The sequence below is a fragment of the Pleurodeles waltl genome, chromosome 7 (assembly GCF_031143425.1).
Source record: "Pleurodeles waltl isolate 20211129_DDA chromosome 7, aPleWal1.hap1.20221129, whole genome shotgun sequence".
In the NCBI taxonomy this organism is placed as follows: Eukaryota; Metazoa; Chordata; class Amphibia; order Caudata; family Salamandridae; genus Pleurodeles; species Pleurodeles waltl.
The window spans coordinates 599230804-599251729 of record NC_090446.1 but is presented as its reverse complement, the minus strand read 5'-3'; positions in this window follow the sequence as shown (position 1 = coordinate 599251729).

Genomic DNA, 20926 nt, shown 5'->3' with positions numbered 1-20926 from the left:
CTAAGCACTTTTGACTTGACTGCAGGGTATCGGCAGATCAAATTGTCAGAAGATGCGAAACCTAAAACTGCATTTTCAACCATTGGAGGCCATTACCAGTTTACTGTAATGCCTTTTGGATTGAAAAATGCACCTGCCACTTTTCAGAGGTTGGTGAACACAGTCCTGCAAGGGCTGGAAGCTTTCAGTGCAGCATATTTGGACGATATAGCTGTCTTTAGCTCCAGCTGGGATGATCACCTGGTCCACCTATGGAAAGTTTTGGAGGCCCTGCAAAAGGCAGGCCTCACTATCAAGGCTTCAAAGTGCCAGATAGGGCAGGGTAAGGTGGTTTATCTGGGACACCTTGTTGGTGGGGAACAGATTGCACCACTTCAGGGGAAAATCCAAACAATTATTGATTGGGTTCCCCCTACCACTCAGACTCAGGTGAGAGCCTTCCTAGGCCTCACTGGGTATTACAGGAGGTTCATTAAGAACTATGGCTCCATTGCAGCCCCTCTTAATGACCTCACATCCAAGAAAATGCCTAAAAAGGTATTATGGACAGCAAACTGTCAGAAAGCTTTTGAGGAGCTGAAGCAGGCCATGTGCTCTGCACCTGTCCTGAAAAGCCCTTGGTACTCTAAAAAATTCTATGTCCAGACTGATTCATCTGAATTAGGAGTAGGGGCAGTCCTATCACAACTTAATTCTGAGGGCCAGGATCAACCTGTTGCTTTTATTAGTAGGAGGTTGACCCCTAGAGAAAAGCGTTGGTCTGCCATAGAGAGGGAGGCCTTTGCTGTGGTCTGGGCTCTGAAGAAGTTGAGGCCATACCTGTTTGGCACTCACTTCATTGTTCAGACAGACCACAAACCTCTACTTTGGCTAAAACAAATGAAAGGTGAAAATCCTAAATTGTTGAGGTGGTCCATATCCCTACAGGGAATGGACTATAAAGTGGAACATAGACCTGGGAGTAGCCACTCCAATGCAGATGGACTCTCCAGATATTTCCACTTAGACAATGAAGACTCATCAGGTCATGGCTAGTCTTATTGTCCTTCGTTTGGGGGGGGGGGGGTTGTGTAGGAAAGTACCATCTTGCCTGGCATGTTACCCCCATTTTTCACTGTATATATGTTGTTTTAGTTGTATGTGTCACTGGGACCCTGGTAACCCAGGGCCCCAGTGCTCATAAGTGTGCCTGAATGTGTTACCTGTGTAGTGACTAACTGTCTCACTGAGGCTCTGCTAATCAGAACCTCAGTGGTTATGCTCTCTCATTTCTTTCCAAATTGTCACTAACAGGCTAGTGACCATTTTTACCAATTTACATTGGCTTACTGGAACACCCTTATAATTCCCTAGTTTATGGTACTGAGGTACCCAGGGTATTGGGGTTCCAGGAGATCCCTATGGGCTGCAGCATTTCTTTTGCCACCCATAGGGAGCTCTGACAATTCTTACACAGGCCTGCCACTGCAGCCTGACACAGCCATTTTACACTGCACTTAAGTAACTTATAAGTCACCTATATGTCTAACCTTTACCTGGTAAAGGTTAGGTGCAAAGTTACTTAGTGTGAGGGCACCCTAGCACTAGCCAAGGTGCCCCCACATTGTTCAGGGCCAATTTCCCTGACTTTGTGAGTGCGGGGACACCATTACACGCGTGCACTACATATAGGTCACTACCTATATGTAGCTTCACAATGGTAACCCCGAATATGGCCATGTAACATGTCTATGATCATGGAATTGCCCCCTCTATGCCATCCTGGCATAGTTGGCACAATCCCATGATCCCAGTGGTCTGTAGCACAGACCCTGGTACTGCCAAACTGCCCTTCCTGGGGTTTCACTGCAGCTGCTGCTGCTGCCAACCCCTCAGACAGGCATCTGCCCTCCTGGGGTCCAGCCAGGCCTGGCCCAGGATGGCAGAACAAAGAACTTCCTCTGAGAGAGGGTGTGACACCCTCTCCCTTTGGAAAATGGTGTGAAGGCAGGGGAGGAGTAGCCTCCCCCAGCCTCTGGAAATGCTTTCTTGGGCACAGATGTGCCCAATTCTGCATAAGCCAGTCTACACCGGTTCAGGGGACCCCTTAGCCCTGCTCTGGGGCAAAACTGGACAAAGGAAAGGGGAGTGACCACTCCCCTGACCTGCACCTCCCCTGGGAGGTGTCCAGAGCTCTTCCAGTGTGCTCCAGACCTTTGCCATCTTGGAAACAGAGGTGCTGCTGGCACACTGGACTGCTCTGAGTGGCCAGTGCCACCAGGTGATGTCAGAGACTCCTTGTGATAGGCTCCTTCAGGTGTTGCTAGCCTATCCTCTCTCCTAGGTAGCCAAACCCTCTTTTCTGGCTATTTAGGGTCTCTGTCTCTGGGGAAACTTTAGATAACGAATGCAAGAGCTCATCCGAGTTCCTCTGCATCTCTCTCTTCACCTTCTGCCAAGGAATCGACTGCTGACCGCGCTGGAAGCCTGCAACACTGCTACAAAGTAGCAAAGACGACTACTGCAACTCTGTAACGCTGATCCTGACGCCTTCTCGACTGTTTTCCTGGTGGTGCATGCTGTGGGGGTAGTCTGCCTCCTCTCTGCACTAGAAGCTCCGAAGAAATCTCCCGTGGGTCGACGGAATCTTCCCCCTGCAACCGCAGGCACCAAAAAGCTGCATTACTGGTCTCTTGGGTCTCCTCTCAGCACGACGAGCGAGGTCCCTCGAATCCAGCAACTCTGTCCAAGTGGCCCCCACAGTCCAGTGACTCTTCAGTCCAAGTTTGGTGGAGGTAAGTCCTTGCCTCACCTCGCTAGGCTGCATTGCTGGGAACCGCGACTTTTGCAGCTACTCCGGCCCCTGTGCACTTCCGGCGGAAATCCTTTGTGCACAGCCAAGCCTGGGTCCACGGCACTCCAACCTGCATTGCATGACTTTCTAAGTTGGTCTCCGGCGACGTGGGACTCCTTTGTGTAACTTCGGGTGAGCACCGTTTCACGCATCTTCGTAGTGCCTGTTTCTGGCACTTCTCCGGGTGCTACCTGCTGCTAAGAGGGCTCCTTGTGTTGCTCGATGTCCCCTCTACCTCCTGGTCTAATTTGCGACCTCCTGGTCCCTCCTGGGCCACAGCAGCATCCAAAAACGCTAACTGCACGATTTGCAGCTAGCAAGGCTTGTTGGCGTTCTTTCGGCGGGAAAACACTTCTGCACGACTCTACAAGGCGAGAGGGATCCGTCCTCCAAAGGGGAAGTCTCTAGCCCTTTGCGTTCCTGCAGAAACCACAGCTTCTTCTGTCCAGTAGAAGCTTCTTTGCACCCGCAGCTGGCATTTCCTGGGCATCTGCCCATCTCCGACTTGCTTGTGACTTTTGGACTTGGTCCCCTTGTTCCACAGGTACCCCAGATTGGAAATCCAGCGTTGTTGCATTGTTGGTTTGTGTCTTTCCTGCATTATTCCTCTAACACGACTTCTTTGTCCTTAGGGGAACTTTAGTGCACTCACTTTTCAGGGTCTTGGGGAGGGTTATTTTTCTAACTCTCACTATTTTCTAATAGTCCCAGCGACCCTCTACAAGGTCACATAGGTTTGGGGTCCATTCGTGGTTCGCATTCCACTTTTGGAGTATATGGTTTGTGTTGCCCCTATCCCTATGTTTCCCCTTTGCATCCTATTGTAACTATACATTGTTTGCACTGTTTTCTAAGACTATACTGCATATTTTTGCTATTGTGTATATATATCTTGTGTATATTTCCTATCCTCTCACTGAGGGTACACTCTAAGATACTTTGGCATATTGTCATAAAAATAAAGTACCTTTATTTTTAGTATAACTGTGTATTGTGTTTTCTTATGATATTGTGCATATGACACTAAGTGGTACTGTAGTAGCTTCACACGTCTCCTAGTTCATCCTAAGCTGCTCTGCTAAGCTACCATTATCTATCAGCCTAAGCTGCTACACACCCTATACACTATAAGGGATAACTGGGCCTGGTGCAAGGTGCAAGTACCCCTTGGTACTCACTACAAGCCAGTCCAGACTCCTACAGTTTCAAACTGATGGATGCAAATATATATAAACACACATTAAAAAAATTAGATTGAGCCTTAAAATAATAAGTGAATGCACATGACTTATTTCAGATATGAGGGTGAACTGATCAAGAGATTTACTAAAACACAGGCGATTTGTTTATTTGAAAGGCATGTAGGTACAGCCTGGCGCGCAGGCTCACAGTGCAGTGTAACGCTACGGCCGCCGTATACGCTGCCTGCACTAGTAGGGCCGCAGCCCCCACGAAAAGCACTCCAGGACGCCCCCTAAAAGAATTTCAGCAGACGCCCATGGGTAGGTCGGTGGAGAGGCACAGCTGTTTTTGTTTCCTAAGCCCCCAGTCCGACAGACAAGAAAAAAGCCAGGCCTTGGGCTTTTTCTTCCATTTAAGATGGTCCGCTGCCCCTCCCATGGCTGGTGGCAATTGATTCCACGCATTGGACACGCTGATAGAAATCAGCACGACCACCTGCTCTGACGCTTTTGTTCCCGAAAAGGTTTGTTTGGAACGAAAAGAGCAAGTTGGATATGTATCTATGGAACCGTTTCTGAAGAAAAAAGAGATTCCTTTGATTGGTTTTGATTTGGAAAATACATAAGCACTCAAAAGGGATGCCTTTTCAGACTGGGAGCCAGCGCAGTTCAGAGGCGGTGTGATACTGTATTACAATGGACCCTGTGTAAAGAGAGTGGCAGTGATCTGGACGTGAAATAATCACTGCCTCGACAATGACGTTTCAGCAGTCTGCTGGTACCAATATGACGATTTTCCTAAAACTACTAAGGCTAGGATAGCAGACCAGTATGAGATTTTTTATCTGAGCCTTAAATGTCAAGTTGTAATAAAAAATGATTCCAAGATTGCTGACTGACTCTACAGGAATCGACATTTTGCGCTAGGATTTAGCCCATTTAACATCTGCCCAGCTAATTATTAACCCTCCAACCAAAATGACCTCCATTTTCTTGGTATTATGTTAAAGAGCATTAAGGCTTATTCATTCAGCCACCCTGCAGGATTAAAGTATCCGCTCAATTGTTTTGATCTTATCGCCCAGCCGAACGATCAGCTAGGTATCAGCTCAACTAGTGGGTCAGCATAGCTAATGGTCTTATGTAAAGAAGATTGAAGGGGGACTGAGTGGTGAGATTTGGGGTATCATGTAGTCCAGATGATTTGGATGTGACCCATGGGTGCTCGGTACGACTGCTTGTGTACTCCCCTGCAAAAAAAAAGTGAACCACTTTATCGTCTTGACAACTGACTCCAATTTCATACAGGTGCTGGGTAGGTACAGAATGGAAAACTGTGTTGAAATCAGCAGACAAGTCCAAAAGGACCATGAACGGTGTAAAGATCTTCAAAGATTGATGTCAAAGTGACTCAGTTTTAAGGTTGGATCTAAAGGATTCAAATACAAAATCCAACAATTTATTGTTTTCCAAGAAGTCTGATAGGTAGGAATTGCTTGCATTATCTGTGACTTAGGTCGAAAGCAGGAGTAGCAAGAAGGATCTGTAATTTGCCAAAGCCATAGATTTCTGCGTCTGTTTTTTTTTAAAGACTGCGCATGCCTTGTCTGCTGCAAGACATATTGTTAGCAGGCAGTGGGCTTAGAACCTGACCTTTGTGTACCATTGGTTGGCTTTATTGACACTCTCATTTGCTTGCTTCTTATTCATCAGCTTGCATGGGCTTTTCTTCCTCTTCTAGGGTCTGTTCCTCCGATGGAATGAAGACCCATTACTAGTGCCCTTCCACTGCTCCCTCTTCAGGCACTGCTTTTTTCTGTTTAGTTAAGCACTCTACGAGAGTATATATGCTTTCCAGCTGTCTCCTTAGTGTAGTCTGTGTTCTTCTTTTTTGTCGCTGAGTTTCTCCCCTCGTCCTTCTCTCTGTTGCTGTTCTTACTTCCTCCATGCCCGCCCATTTTCCACTGCCTTTCTTACTTTTCCACCACCTCTGTTGTCTGTGTGCTTCCTCATCCTCACCAGCCAACCCTACATTGCCTGTGTGCTTCCCTGTCCCCATCCACCTGCTACCCCTCCACTGAACGCGTGCTTCCCCACCCAAGCCCACGGACCCTCTCTTCTGTTCTTCACTGTATCCACTCGCACACCTCATATTGTCCATGTGCTTCCCCATCCCTGCCCTACATTGTCCATGTGATTCCCCATCCCTGCCCTACAATGTCCATGTGCTTCCCATCCCTGCCCTACATTGTCCATGTGCTTCCCACCCCTGCCCTACATTGTCCATGTGCTTCCCACCCCTGCCCTACATTGTCCATGTGCTTCCCCATCCCTGCCGATCCCTGCCCTACATTGTCCATGTGCTTCCCCATCCCTGCCCTACATTGTCCATGTACTTCCCCATCCCCTGCCCTACATTGTCCATGTGCTTCCCCATTGTTGTCTCTCGCTTGCCCTTCTCACCCCCACCCACATCCTTCTCCTGTGTTGCCTTGGCCTCCACCACCAACCCACTCCTGTTTTTTTTTTTTAAAGAATATTAGCATTATATCAAAAAGGGCATTAGCTCAATAGCAAATAAACACATTTTGCAGACGTTTTTATTTACTAATCCATCTCGGATTAGTAAAATAAAATTGCTCACCTCATTTTTCACGTGTGTGTATCCATGTAGGCACATGCCTACAAAATCACTCTATGGCCAAGTTATTACGCTTTTTAAAAAAATTATTTTTCAACCGTGCTTTACAGCATGGTTAGAAATCTTTGCCAAAGCAAATACGTATCTTAGGTGAACCTACTGGCTTTGCCTATGCTTGTTTTAGCAATGGGATAATAGTAGCCTTTTTTTTCCTCATTTTTAGAGAACTGGCCTCCTCGTGCAATGATTACAAAGCTACTTAAGATGAGGTGCGATAGATCAGGTTCCACTTTAATAATTTTAGAAAGCTTTGAGGCTGATGGTGACTTTATATATTTGAATTTAGCCTCTACATATTGTTAATTTAAAGGAATAAACATATTTTGCCTTCGTTCCAGTGACAGCAAGGGGGGTGGAAGAAGTGATGTAAAAATAGAAAAGATACATTGTCGAAATTGGCGAAAACTTTGTTAATTTTCTCTTAAAATATGGATTAACTTTGATGTTGCTGGAGAATCACCATCAGGAGCAGAAAGCTCTCTGGCTATGTTGAAGAGTTCTTTTGTCCGACAATTAGTTACATAAACAGAACAATAGCCGGATTGTGCTTTTATAGCCAGTTTAGAGAGGGAGAAGAAGTGCCTAACTTGAGCTGGCAGTTGTGGGCGGGCCCACCGGCACTCATTTGTGGGGATCAGCAGTTAATTTTCCTCCTCAGACTGACCCAGGACAAGAGAAGGAAACAAACACAGTGGTGGAGGAAGAGAAAACGGGAAAACTGTGACAAACGGAGAAAGCAGGGATGAAAAAGAACCTTCAAGAGTGAAGTAAATGGGAATCAAGACTAAGCAGCCTAGGTTTTTGATTCACAGATATTCAACAGCAGGAGCTTCTGAACAAAACTTTGGGCCTTGCATTTAATCTTTCAGGTCTTTGCGAATGTGTTTGACTTCCTGTGGTACCGTGGGCTCTCTGGCATTTGCTCCACCTCTTGAACCTGGTGGAGCTGTCTTATAGGTTGAGTTATTCAGATTCTGTAGAATAGTATTGCTTTTGGCCAGTCAATGTCTACACTGAGGATCCAACCTACAGCTACGAGAGCATTTTGAGAACAATGGGCCTGATTTAGTGTTCACGAATGTGATGGGTATCCCGTCTGCCATATTATGAATCCATTATATCCAATGGCAATTTGAATCTAGAAATCATTAAACAACTGGGTAACAGGTTGTTGAGAGGTTTCTCTCTGTCCAGTGGTTAAGCCTCTAGCCCCACCTTGGGATTTTTCATAAGTCCTCTTTCCTTTGTAGAAACCTCTGTTTGAAACACTGTTGAATATTACAATAAAATTCCTAATATTGTATGTGTTTCTTTCAATGATGACCACCTCAGCCGGGCTTATTGCCAAAGGTGGCATCCGCCTTGTAAGTAAATAAAAGATCACTATCTCCACAATCTCTGCTAATGCAAGAGGAAGAGGGTGTTTCCTGGATCCAAGCACTGTTGTCTACCCAATGTAAAACCACATAATGTCACAGGGCTTGGAATGTACTGGGTGGATGGTAACAGGCACGTAAGTTGGAGCTGGGGGGTGGTGTGGACAGAATAAAATGTTTATAGTACAATATGGGGGTCATTCTAACTTTGGCGGGTGGCGGAGTCCGCCCGCCAAAGTAACCCCGTCGAAAGACCGCACCGCAGTCCAAAGACCGCGGGGGTCATTTCGACTTTCCCGCTGGTCCCGCGGGCGACTGCCAAAAGGGCGCCCGCCGGCCCAGCGGGAAAGACCCTGCAACAATGAAGCCGGCTCCGAATGGAGCCGGCGGAGTTGCAGGGGTGCGACGGGTGCAGTAGCACCCGTCGCGATTTTCACTGTCTGCAAAGCAGACAGTGAAAATCTTAATGGGGCCCGGTTAGGGGGCCCCATTAAGATTTTCACTGTCTGCTTTGCAGTGGCATGGGCAGTGCAGGGGCCCCCAGGGGCCCCACAACACCCGTTCCCGCCATCCTGGTTCTGGCGGTGTAAACCGCCAGAAACAGGCTGGCGGGAAGGGGGTCGGAATCCCCATGGCGGCGCTGCAAGCAGCACCGCCATGGAGGATTCTCCAGGCCAGGGGAAATCCGGCGGGAAACCGCCGGATCCCCTTTTCTGACCGCAGCTTTACCGCCACGGTCAGAATGGCCCTGGAAGCACCGCCAGCCTGTTGGCGGTGCTTCCATTGCCCTCCACCCTGGCGGTTTAGGACCGCCAAGGTTGGAATGAGGGCCTATATCTTTTGTGGATTTATTACTACTGATGAGGGACGAACTCACAGAACACAGACACCACACCTCCTAAGGTGTCAAGATGTAGTGTAAAAGCAGAGTAGAAAAAGTATCCCACTCAGCCTCCCATATACATTCTGAATAGTGAAAATATTCATTTGGCCAGATCCACTGCAAGACACGTGAGGATGAACAATAAATTGCTGGAATACAACCACCAAGTTGTATAAATAATGCTCAGTCCAACAATCAAAATACGGGGGCGAGGGGGTTGCTATTTGTCAAGAATCCCGTTAAGTAAAGCAGAAGGGAGTAGGGAAGAGAATGATGGCCAAGAGCAGAATGTTGAATGTTTGGTGGCCATGTTAGCTGTATTTGGTTGTGGGTGTGTGAGTGAAAAGGAATGGTCGAAGTGTTTGGAGGAATTTATGACCATGGGAAAAATGAATGACTGTATCATGAGAGGCTGGTCCAAGGAGAGGTGTCTAACCTCATGAGTTACAACTGTTTCCCAAAGTTTCTTCAGAATTAAATATTGAAGATGGGAGAAGCTTGTTCCACCCACTTGAGTAAGGAATAAGTTAGTGGATCTTGTACATGTTCAAAACTTAAATATGATGCTGAGTCGGAAGTTGAGGGAAACATGCTCATGGTCAATGATGCTCGAAATTGGACCAGCTAAACTTAGACACAGCCACGCACTCACCCACTCATATCAGTTTATCCTGCTGACAAAAGTTACATCAAATTCAATCCAGGCAGTGGGGAGTCAAATTCTTAACATAAGTACACATACAACCATAGGCATAAAGTTCCTCTGATATCTTTACATGCAATTTGTTACAGAGAAAACATATTATAACGTTGCAACCAATCCAACATCAAATTGCCAACATAATCATATATGAATTTCACAGAATTAGGTGCTGAGGTTGTCTCCAGTTATCAACCCAAAGCAGATAACTGAATATTACAAACCAAAGCACTGAAGTTGCCAATACGTATTTCGTGGAATACTGTCTCCGCTTCTTCAGAGCAATAAACTAAATAAGATTAGAGCATGGAAGTTGCAATCCAAGAACTGCAACTGGTCAATAACATGATGAAAAGGTTTCTTACAATATGTCTGAATTCCCAATCCTAAAATTACAGAACCAGCAAGTGAAAAAGTGCATCAAGGAAACCATACAATTAAAGGCAAAATGTTGCATAATGCAGAATCTTGCCACAAGCTCTGGATGTGAGGGTATGGGGGGGGGAGGGGGGTGGCTGCAGCAGAGCTCACCTGAGAGCTGGAGCCCCCGAGGCAAGCCGGAATGGGGCAGCAACCAACAGCTGACTGCTGGGCATCAAGTCTGAGAACCAGGAGCATGCGTGGCACCAGGGAGGCTCCTTCCTCAATCAGGGGCTCCGGTGGGACTCACAGGTGACTGCAGGTAAAAGCTGCTTGCCTCAGGGGCTCCAGCTCTGAGGTGAGCTCTGTCCCAGCCTCCCCTAATGCTTTCCTTGATGTGCAGTTGACAATGGGCATGGAAGCTGGAGGGGGTGGTGCTGTGGACAGACTAAACAGTTAATATGATATTGCATCTTTAGTGGATTTTATTAGACTCAGCAATAGATGGATGCTGCTACCTGTGGATGTCTAGCTCTCTCATTCAGCGCAATACTGAGATTGTGCCACTTTCTGATCTTTGGCTCTTATCATCCGGGAGAAAATGGCCCCACCTCAAAATCTAAAACTACCTTCATGGCTACGATACGTGGAAGAGCCCCAGGTGGGATGGCTGGGTTCTGGTGTCTCCTACAGGCATTATTCAGACCACTACATAGGCAGTTCCCTCAGCTTTAACTTCTTCTACAGATTAGGGTTTAGGGAACAGCAGGTTGTAAGGTTTGGGGACAGATTCAGTTCTCTCCTTGCAGAGTAATTTTCTCCAGTGGGCTCTATATTCTGCATTAAATCAGATGTGTGGCAATGCCCTGGGAGGTGGTCTATTTTGTTGGCTAGTGGGATCACTATAAAGCTTTGATATATGCTCATTAATTAAAGGACTTGGGTAAGGAAGGGATCGGGCAGTAACACTTGGATTACTCATTAGTAATCATCATTACTCAGATTCTCTCTTCTGTGTCCCTTTACACAGAAGTCTCCTTTGTTCTCGGAAGTGCTCCAACCTTGATCCTCAGAGTGCTTAGTGAGTGCCCATGAGGAGCAGGAGATGCAGACTCAAGTCAGGGCATTTCTTCTCCAAAGAAGAGTGCTCTGGGGAGAGTGAGGAGTCTTGTTAAAGGATTTTCTCACATATCATGCCTGTAGGAGTTTGATCTACCTTATTCCTGCAGACTGAAGAACTGGAGTAACGAAGGTTACTGGTATGTGATCCAACCTAATAGTTTCAAACCGGTCTCAAAGAATAAATGCCATCATTTGCTGAAGTGGATGCAAATGAACTTGGGCCATTTGTTATGTTAGCCATTAAAGCTAATTGTGGACTGGGACAAGTGGCCAGGAAATAGCTAAAGTTACAATTGCTGTTGGAGTCCACCAGTAGGTAGCCGCTAATACCAGCTCACCACATGATTTTGTGAAGAGAGCCTGCATTATTCTATTTTCATTATATTAAATTTAGGAAATAAAGATGACCAAGAAGCAGTCCTTTAGGTAGTGGAAGTCTACTTAAGAAGACTGCTACAGAGGGAATACAATGTCATTTAGGCTACTGTTGGATCGAAACATCTCTGCCAGCCACCAGACCCCCCGCAGCAGCACGAGAGATTAAACATTATGGATACTTGGATGGAGAAAGAGTTACTTCAAAGTTGTTGTCTAGGAGAGTGCCTGTTGATCGAACATAATCTTAATTTTGTTTTTACTATCAAAGACCTTTCTGTGGAATGACAGAGACTGACAGATCCCAGTCTTATACTTTGTCCCAATCCATAGTCCCTAACTGACCCGAGTATCCTAAGAACAAAGTGAAGACTCACCCAAGAGACAAAAAAGGGGAATCCATTAATGGATTTCTCCTAGCTGAGTTTCAATGGAACCCCTCTGAACGGCGTCAGCAGCTCGAGTACCGCAGAGGAAAACACAAAAGTGGTAAAATGATAAAACAAATTGCCAGTGATAACAGAAAGGTAACTGGCCCTTACGTCTTACACACAACAAGTCGCAGGAGTAGTTCAAGGACCGGGTAATATCTTTTAAGCAGTGGAGACGGTTGTGTCTTGCTCTCCCTCTGTTCTCTGTGTCCCTGCTCCACCATGATTATGATGCTGCATGCAATGTTGCAATTTCACTTGGAGTTTTGGTCTGACAGGTACAACAGTGAAGGCCAGAGGCTGAGCAGGGAAGTCTCATGCTCCTTGTGGGGTGCCATATCTATCTATCTATCTATCTATCTATCTATCTATCTATCTATCTATCTATCTATCTATCTATCTATCTATCTATCTATCTATCTATCTATCTATCTATCTATCTATCTATCTATCTATCTATCTATCTATCTATCTATCTATCTATCTATCTATCTATCTATCTATCTATCTATCTACACTACACAGTGATAGACACCACTTTATAGTATAGTTTTGCCTATGCTGGGGTAGTGTAATTTCGGTAATTCCGTGTTACTCTTTTGTGTGGAATGACTGATAATAACACTGTTATGCCTGCTCACATAATTGAAAGTATTTTGGAATTACTTCTTAGCACCCGACATCGCCATAGCCATCCCAGACGGATACAAAGGGCCTGATTCCAAGCTTGGTGGGCGGCGGGAGCAACCTGCCAAGCGGGAACCGCCAGAAGACCGTACCGCGGTCAAAAGACCGCGGCGGTCATTCTGGGTTTCCCACTGGGCTGGCGGGCGACCGCCAAAAGGCCGCCCGCCAGCCCAGTGGGAAACACCCTTCCACGAGGAAACCGGCTCCGAAAGCCTGTTGGCGGTGCTCCCGCGGACCACGGCCCTGGTGTCGTAATCAGGCCCAAAGTCTCTCGCAGAGACCGCACCAACAGAACCGGAGAAGGTATAGCCATTGTCCACAAAGCCACCCTCGAAGTCAAAACCATCCTGGACGACTCCTTCAGCTCTGCCGAACTCCTACACTTTCAAGTCCACACCGACCCCAACACCACGCTCAGAGGAACACTCATCTATAGACCTCCAGGACCCAGGGCAATGTTCGGCAACTCCATTGCCGACCTGGCCAGCACCCAAGCACTCACCTCCACGGACTACATCCTCCTCGGGGGACCTGAACTTTCACCTCGAAAACAATAATGACACCAACTCCACCACCCTGACCGAAAACCTCGCCAACCTCGGCTTCACACAGCTTGTCAACACACCCACCCACACAGCCGGTCACACTCTCGACCCCATCTTCTCCACAAGCAACCATGTCTCCTTCAACCATAACACCAAACTCTACTGGACCCACCACCACTGCATCCATTTCACCTTCAAGAAACAAACAGAACACCACCTCACCCAACAACCACCCCGCCAACGCTGGGGCAAAGTCACCGAAGATCAACTAACCAACGCCCTAGCCCAAAAATCGCCTGCCAACCCCGCCGACCCTGACATCGCCGCACACAACCTCAAGCTATGGATCGACGACTGCGCCGACCGCCTTGCTCCACTCAGAAAACCCTCCAACAACCATGTAAAAAAAAAAGCCACCTGGTTCACCGACGTCCTCCAAGACTCCAAACGCCACAGCCGGAAACTCAAGCAATTATGGCTACTCGAACGCACTCCAAACAACCACATGGCACTCAAGGATGCTACACGCAAACATCACCAACTCATCAGGCTAGCAAAAAGATCCTCCTTCAAAACCCACCTAGAAAACAACGCCCACGACTGCAAAGAACTTTCCAACATCATAAAAGAACTCTCCAGCCCAAGTGCCACCATCAACGACATCACCCCCTCCCAAGAACTATGCAACACCCTAGCCACCGCCTTCCACCGAAAAATCACTGACATCCACTACAGCTTCAACTCCCTTCACACCTCGGACACTCCTACTCCGCCCTTCATGAACTCCACCCGCTCCAGCCGACTGACCTCCTGGACCAACATCAGCAACGACGAAACCCGCAAGACCATGAATTCTATCCACTCCGGATCACCATCAGACCCCTGCCCACACCACATCTTTAACAAAGCAGATGCAGCCATCACACCACACCTATGGAAGGTCATCAACATCTCCTTTGAGACTGGAAGATTCCCGGAAAGCTGGAAACACGCCAAAATCAACGCTCTTCTCAAAAAACCAAAGGCGGACCCAAAGGACCTAAAGAACTTCTGGCCCATCTCCCTGCTCCCTTTCCCGGCGAAGGTCATTGAGAAAATCGTCAACACCCAGCTCACTCGGTACCTTAAAGACACCAACATCTTTGACCCCTCCCAGTCCGGCAACGACGAAACCACAGCACCGAAACCGCCCTCCTCGCCGCCACAGACAACATCAGAAGCCACCTCGACAACGGAGAAACATCAGCCCTCATCCTCCTAGACCTATCGGCCGCCTTTGACACTGTCTTTCACTACACTCTGAAAATCCGCCTCCTCGAAGCAGGAATCCAAGACGTGGCCCTCAAATGGACCGCATCCTTCCTCGCCGGCAGAACCCAAAGAGTCCGCCTCCCCCCGTTCCAATCCAAGGCCTACAACATCTTCTGCAGCGTACCCCAGGGCTCGTCACTCAGCCCGACGCTGTTCAACATCTACATGGCCTCCCTCGCACAAGTGGCCCGTCAGCACAACCTCAACATCATCTCCTACGCCGAAGACACCCAACTCATCCTTTCCCTCACCAAGGACCCACGCACTGCCAAAACCAACCTCCATGAGGGACTGAAAGCCATCGCTGACTGGATGAGATACAGCCGGCTAAAAGTGAACTCAGACAAAACAGAGGTTCTCATCCTTGGGCCCACCCCGTCCTCCTGGGACGACTCATGGTGGCCTGCCTCGTTGGGTCCCCCACCGACACCTACCGACAGCACACAAAACCTCGGCTTCACCCTCAACTCATCCCTCTTCATGTCAAAGCAGGTCAACGCCGTCTCCTCCCCCTGCTACAACACCCTCCGCATGCTTCGCAGTGTCTACAAATGGGTCCCAACAGAAACAAGAAAAACAGTAACTCAGGCCCTCGTCAGCAGCAGACTCGACTATGGCAACGTCCTCTATGCCGGTATCCCATCCAAACACCTACAACGCCTCCAACGCATCCAAAATGCCTCCGCCTGACTCATCCTCAACATCCCTCGCCACAACCACATCACCCCCCCACCTAAGAGACCTTCACTGGCTCCCCGTCAACAAGAGGATCACCGTCAAGCTCCTCACCCACGCACACAAAGCACTCCACAACACCGGACGACCTACCTGAACAGCAGGCTCAGTTTCTATACCCCCACCCGGCAACTCCGCTCCGCCAACCTCGCCCTCGCCTCCATCCCTCGCATCGGCGCACATCCTCCGGCGGCAGATCGTTCTTTCACCTCACCGCCAAGACCTGGAACACCCTCCAGCATGACCTAACACAGACCGAGGACCTGCTTTCCTTCAGAAAACTCCTCAAGACCTGGCTCTTTGAGCAGTAGCAGCACCCCCCCCCCACTTCGCGCCTTGAAACCCTCACGGGTATGTAGCGCGCTTTACAAATAAATTGATTGATTGGGGGAAAATTCTACTGGAGAAGAACATTTAGTGAGCACAAGCAGCTGCTCAAGGTACTTTTTATGTTGTGTTGCATTTAATTCTATACTATTATTAAAAATGCACCCTCACATCCATTTTGCATGCAAGGGTGGATTGTGCGCTAAGAAACTAGTGCTAAATGCTGGAAGTAGGTTGTGAGAAAATCCTACCCCTGAATGCACATTGCAATTTATTTTGCTCTAAGAAATCTGTTTAGTGCGATTTCTTAGAGAAAAATACATTCTTGCATCTATTTTAGACACGAGTGGGCATTTTTGTGCTAAGAAAATAGTGCTGAATGCAGAATTACTCTTCCTGCTTAATTCTGCTTAATCTTGCAAAATCTTTGGGTAATTCCATAAGATTGAGCTACACAGAATTATGTGGGTTACACCTACCCCTGGTTATATTTAAATAGATTTGTTGGTTTCGTAAAAACAAATCTTTACAAAACGTTTCAAAAAATGATTCATCATACTCAGCGCCTTCCATCAAGCAGGGGCTGAGAAAAAGGAGGGTTCCCAAATGTGTTTTTCCTAGAAAGCACGCTATTCTGATTTGGTATAAATCTGATTGCTATTTTTTTAAAGAAGCTCTTACAACACAAGTAATTGCCCTTTACAAAGCTCTTCACAGAGAAGCCTGTCCCTTAGCACTTCCAAGTTGTGTTATGTGGGTAAAGTCCTACTATCTGTAACTTCTGACATGCACTGAGTACCATACAGAGAGGACAATCACTCAGCATTCTGAAACCCCTCAGGAAGGGAAACCCCTACTGTTCACAGTTTGACCTGCACAGAGCTATTTGCACATAGGTCAGTCCCTCACAACAGCATACCCTAATATGTGGGCAATGGCCTTTATGCACACCGCTTGTCTCCAACAAAGCTCTTTAAAGAAAAGCTAGTCCCTTACCATATTGCAGTCATATTACATGAGGGAAACACCTACTACACATGCCTTTTGATCTGGAGAGCGGTTCACAGAGAGGCCAGTCACTCACCACGCCTAAGCCTTATTATATGTGTTTGCTGCCATCATACTCACTGCAAAGCAAAAACAAGAAAAGTATATGTGTGTGTGAAAACCAAAGAAAGTTAAATTATACAGTGGTTTAAACTTGCAGTATACTTACTAGCCAAAGAGCGCTTCAATCTATGTATCGGCCAGGTTGTGCACAGTACTGTATAAACAAAGTGGGTGACAACAAAATGCCAGTTAGAGGTGCACACAACAAGTTTAAATTTATTCCAATCCCTGCTGATCTTCATCAGCTCAATGTTCATGAGAGTGTTCTTGTGCATGCAATACATCCTTACCAAGTCATAGTAGAAATGCAGACAAAACCTGGAAAATGACCTCTCACAGAGTTAAAGGTCTCAAAGGAAATGTATACCTTCCATTAGATTTGAGTATGTTTTGATTAGATTTGATGACATAAAAAGCCAAATGAAATAGGTAGATGTAGTACCAGATTTCTGTTAGTAAAAGACATCTGTACATAGGGAACAGTTCCTCTGTGTTTGGCCTATGCTGTCACCATTTTTAATTCACAATGATTAAATATGTATGCAGCACTGATAAATATAAGGACAGCATTTTTCAGAGAGGGTATGGCTTATATTGCACTGTCACTCTTTAGAACACTCTCAAGACTGTAACTTATAGATTTTGATGAGAACAAAGTAAAAACAGACAGCTCATGTATTAGAAAATAGAATAAATTAAAAAGCCTGTATGAACCTCATCTGGGTCAATACCCAATCATTGAAAAATGTGACATCTGATCAGAGTGTACGTTTACTAAAACCTCAGAACGAAAAACGCACAAAAGTGGAAACTGTAAAGCAAAATGGGAAGAAAAGTTAAAATTAAGAGGAGTGAAGACTGTGGTGGGCTCACCATTTTTAAATACTTTATGACTAAACTGTTATATAGTTTAGTTGTGAATGTTTTATTTTAGTTACCTCTGGTAATGGAGAAAGTTGAAGAAAACAAAGACAAGCTGTTATGCAGAGCACTGTCAAGTTTTCTCAGGGCAGTGCAAGCTGACAAACATGTGTCTCATTCTCTGATGGGTATACGTGACTGTGTAGACATCTGGACTGGTGTGACACAATTCACTTTAAATTCCCAAGAAAATGCTCAAAAATGGCTTACGGTGTTGGCAACATGAATGTGTCAATTCTCAACATTTGTTAACAACTTACAGTAATTTATAATGATGTCTGTATCTAACAATACCAGATGGCAAATCATTGTAATTTGCTAAATTAATCACAAAAGCAGTACAAAATAATTTATATGCAGAATGTGGAGCAGAACTTATATCAAGTTTACTAGTTACAGAGTGCAGTAAAAGGGTAATTTTAATGCTACAAAGATGTAGAGCAGATGACACTAAAATACGCACACATATTTCCAACTTTAAAGCTGATCACTGATGTTGCCATCATTTTCCATCAGAGGGAGAAAATAAGATCAGGCCACTACACTGTCTATCTGAAAAATACATATAGGCAGACTGAATGTAATGACAGTGTGTTACATGCAAACTGAGATTACCATAAAATACACCAAACTCATATCCACTATGTCTGGAACAACAGTTCTAGATAGTGTGGCTTTCAGTGCATTAGGAGCAGGAGGACAGTGAAACACACTATGAATGATGTGGATCTATGTAGTAATGTGGCCTAGCAAACGTGACAACCCCTTTAGATTTCAATTTTTTGAAGCCACACCTCAATTACTGTCCAGTGATATTTTGGGACATTGTAAATAGAGCTCTTGAATAAATTACCTGATTTTTTGCTAATTATCAATTGAAGAACTTCATAGTGGAAATGATGTGTGTCTAATAGGGATGTGCAGCATCTACTCTTTAAAATGTCTAGTCTGACGTGCGCAGTTCTTATGTTTTTGTTTTGCAAAATCTATCCTATTTTTCCCCATAGTTCAAGGATGACAAACATTTCTTTGAAAGGTTGCCAGTGCTGAGCACTTTTCGGTCCTTATTATTAGTATGAGAATTTTATCAGGGAAGGAACACAGTCTGAGAGCACACACAAAAACCCTTTGAGTGAGTTAAATTTTTAAATATAATTGTTGGCTGTAGCTTTGTTAAACACAGTGTTTTGAAAGTTGTGTGTTAATTTCTGCTATTTAACATTAAACTGTTAATTTCTTTAAGTTGACCCTAATTATGACCACACTGAATAATAAACCATAGTCAAACCTCAATAGGTACTCACACTCCTACAGGAAACTGACTTTTCTTTCCAGAGAGGTGAATATGCCATTCTTTCATTGCATCTAAAGTATTCCCTCCTTACACCTAAACTGCAGTACATGAAAATGTTCTCAGTGGGCACAGTATTTACTCTGTATTTATATTTTACTAGAGAAGAGAGTTCCTTACCATACAATGTTTATTACATTTTAAACTGTGTTGAACGCTTTGACTACACCCTGTACAAAATTCAGTACACAGCCTCTAGTACTTCATCATACTGAAGCTATATTACATGAGCAAACTCATACTATGCATAGTCTTTTCTCTGTACATTATTCTTCTTGGTGAATCAGTCTCATACTATACTGAATCTACATAACATGACTTTGGCAATTCTATAATCTGCCTCCATCTTAAAGATAGGAGTTTATGCACATGTGCATCTCCTTTCTATACATAGCATTCACCCTGTACAAAAGTCATTAGAGAAAGACCTGTGCGTCATCTTAACTACAGTCCATTATCCGTGTGTCTCCGTCCTATGAGTAGAATTTGCACTATGAAATTGTATAAGTAAATTATACATTTCTTTCCCTAATGCTTTTTCCTGATATTTGTAAGTGTTCTGAAGATTGATTATTAAGATCATGAACAACAGAAATGAGAGGAGATACTGAAATTATTTATTTAAACATGTAGTAGCATATAAGAATATTATAGTTTTTGAATAGTTAAAATTTTCAACTTTAAACATCATACAGATTGCAAGTGTGGAGGAGGAACATAGTACAGAAAAGTAAAAATGTTTGGCTATTTTATAATGTGTTTTGGCAAGTTCTTAATATTGCCAGTCTCTACCATGTCCAAAGTATTGGCAGAGAGGCTGCACTGTGTGTAGACAGCAAAGCACGATTAGATGACTAAGACCATAGAACATAAACCATACTCCTTGTGCATGACTCTACAAAGGCATTCTACTGTTTTCAGACACTAATGCCCCAATATGTTTTTTAGTATGCAGTATAAATGTGTACTGTCTGTACAGCCTTCCATTATGAAGGTGCTTTCTTGAGTTTCATAAAGCTCACTTGTTAGACATGTTCCTTTTACATACATTCTTTCTTCCGTGCAACACTTACAACACTGGAATGTAGGGAGCTCCACTGAAGATAATGAAGTAGCTGAAACCACATGAAGGGTAGTATGTGACTCGTACAGCAACATGCCAACGTTTGAGTGTCATTTTCTCTCTTTTTAATTTAGAACATTCTAACTTCAGGTGTGATTATGGCTTATAACAGTGGTTCCCAACCTGTGGTCCGGGGACCCCTGGGGGTCCGCGAAGCGTTCTCAGAGGGTCTGCGAGAGCCTAGAAAATTTTAAAATATTAACAAATATTGACAAATTAGGTCCCCAGCTTCCTGTAATGACTCAGGCGGGGGTCCCCGGATTCCGATGATGATTCAGTGGGGGTCCCTGGGTTTCATTAATGTTAAAGTGGGGGTCCACAGAAATCAAAAGGTTGGGAACCACTGGCTTATAACTTGGCCAGAGGGCCTTTAACAACGTGTGTATCTCTAAGCATTGACCTATAAAGCTTTATTAGATAACTATGCACTTTTTACATAAATATTTATTTACCTACTGCTACTCACACTCAAAAAGATATCTCCATATGTGTAAAGTGCTTTAAATGATCAAGGTCTTTCTCTGTACAGTGGTCACACTGTACACATATTTTTATAGAGCATCTTCATATATATACATATGCAGACAAAACAATGCAAACACCCAAACACACTGACACACATATAATTACACATGCAAGATGGAAAGACACATCCACAGAAACTCATACACTTACAAAAACACACATACACAAACATAGACAAATATACACACATCCACACTCTGAAACACACACACATACACACATCTAGACACACACACACACAAATACACATATGCCAACAGATACACACAAACACACTGAGACATGCACAAACATCTTCTCTCCCCCAGACACATAGGCCCTCATTACGA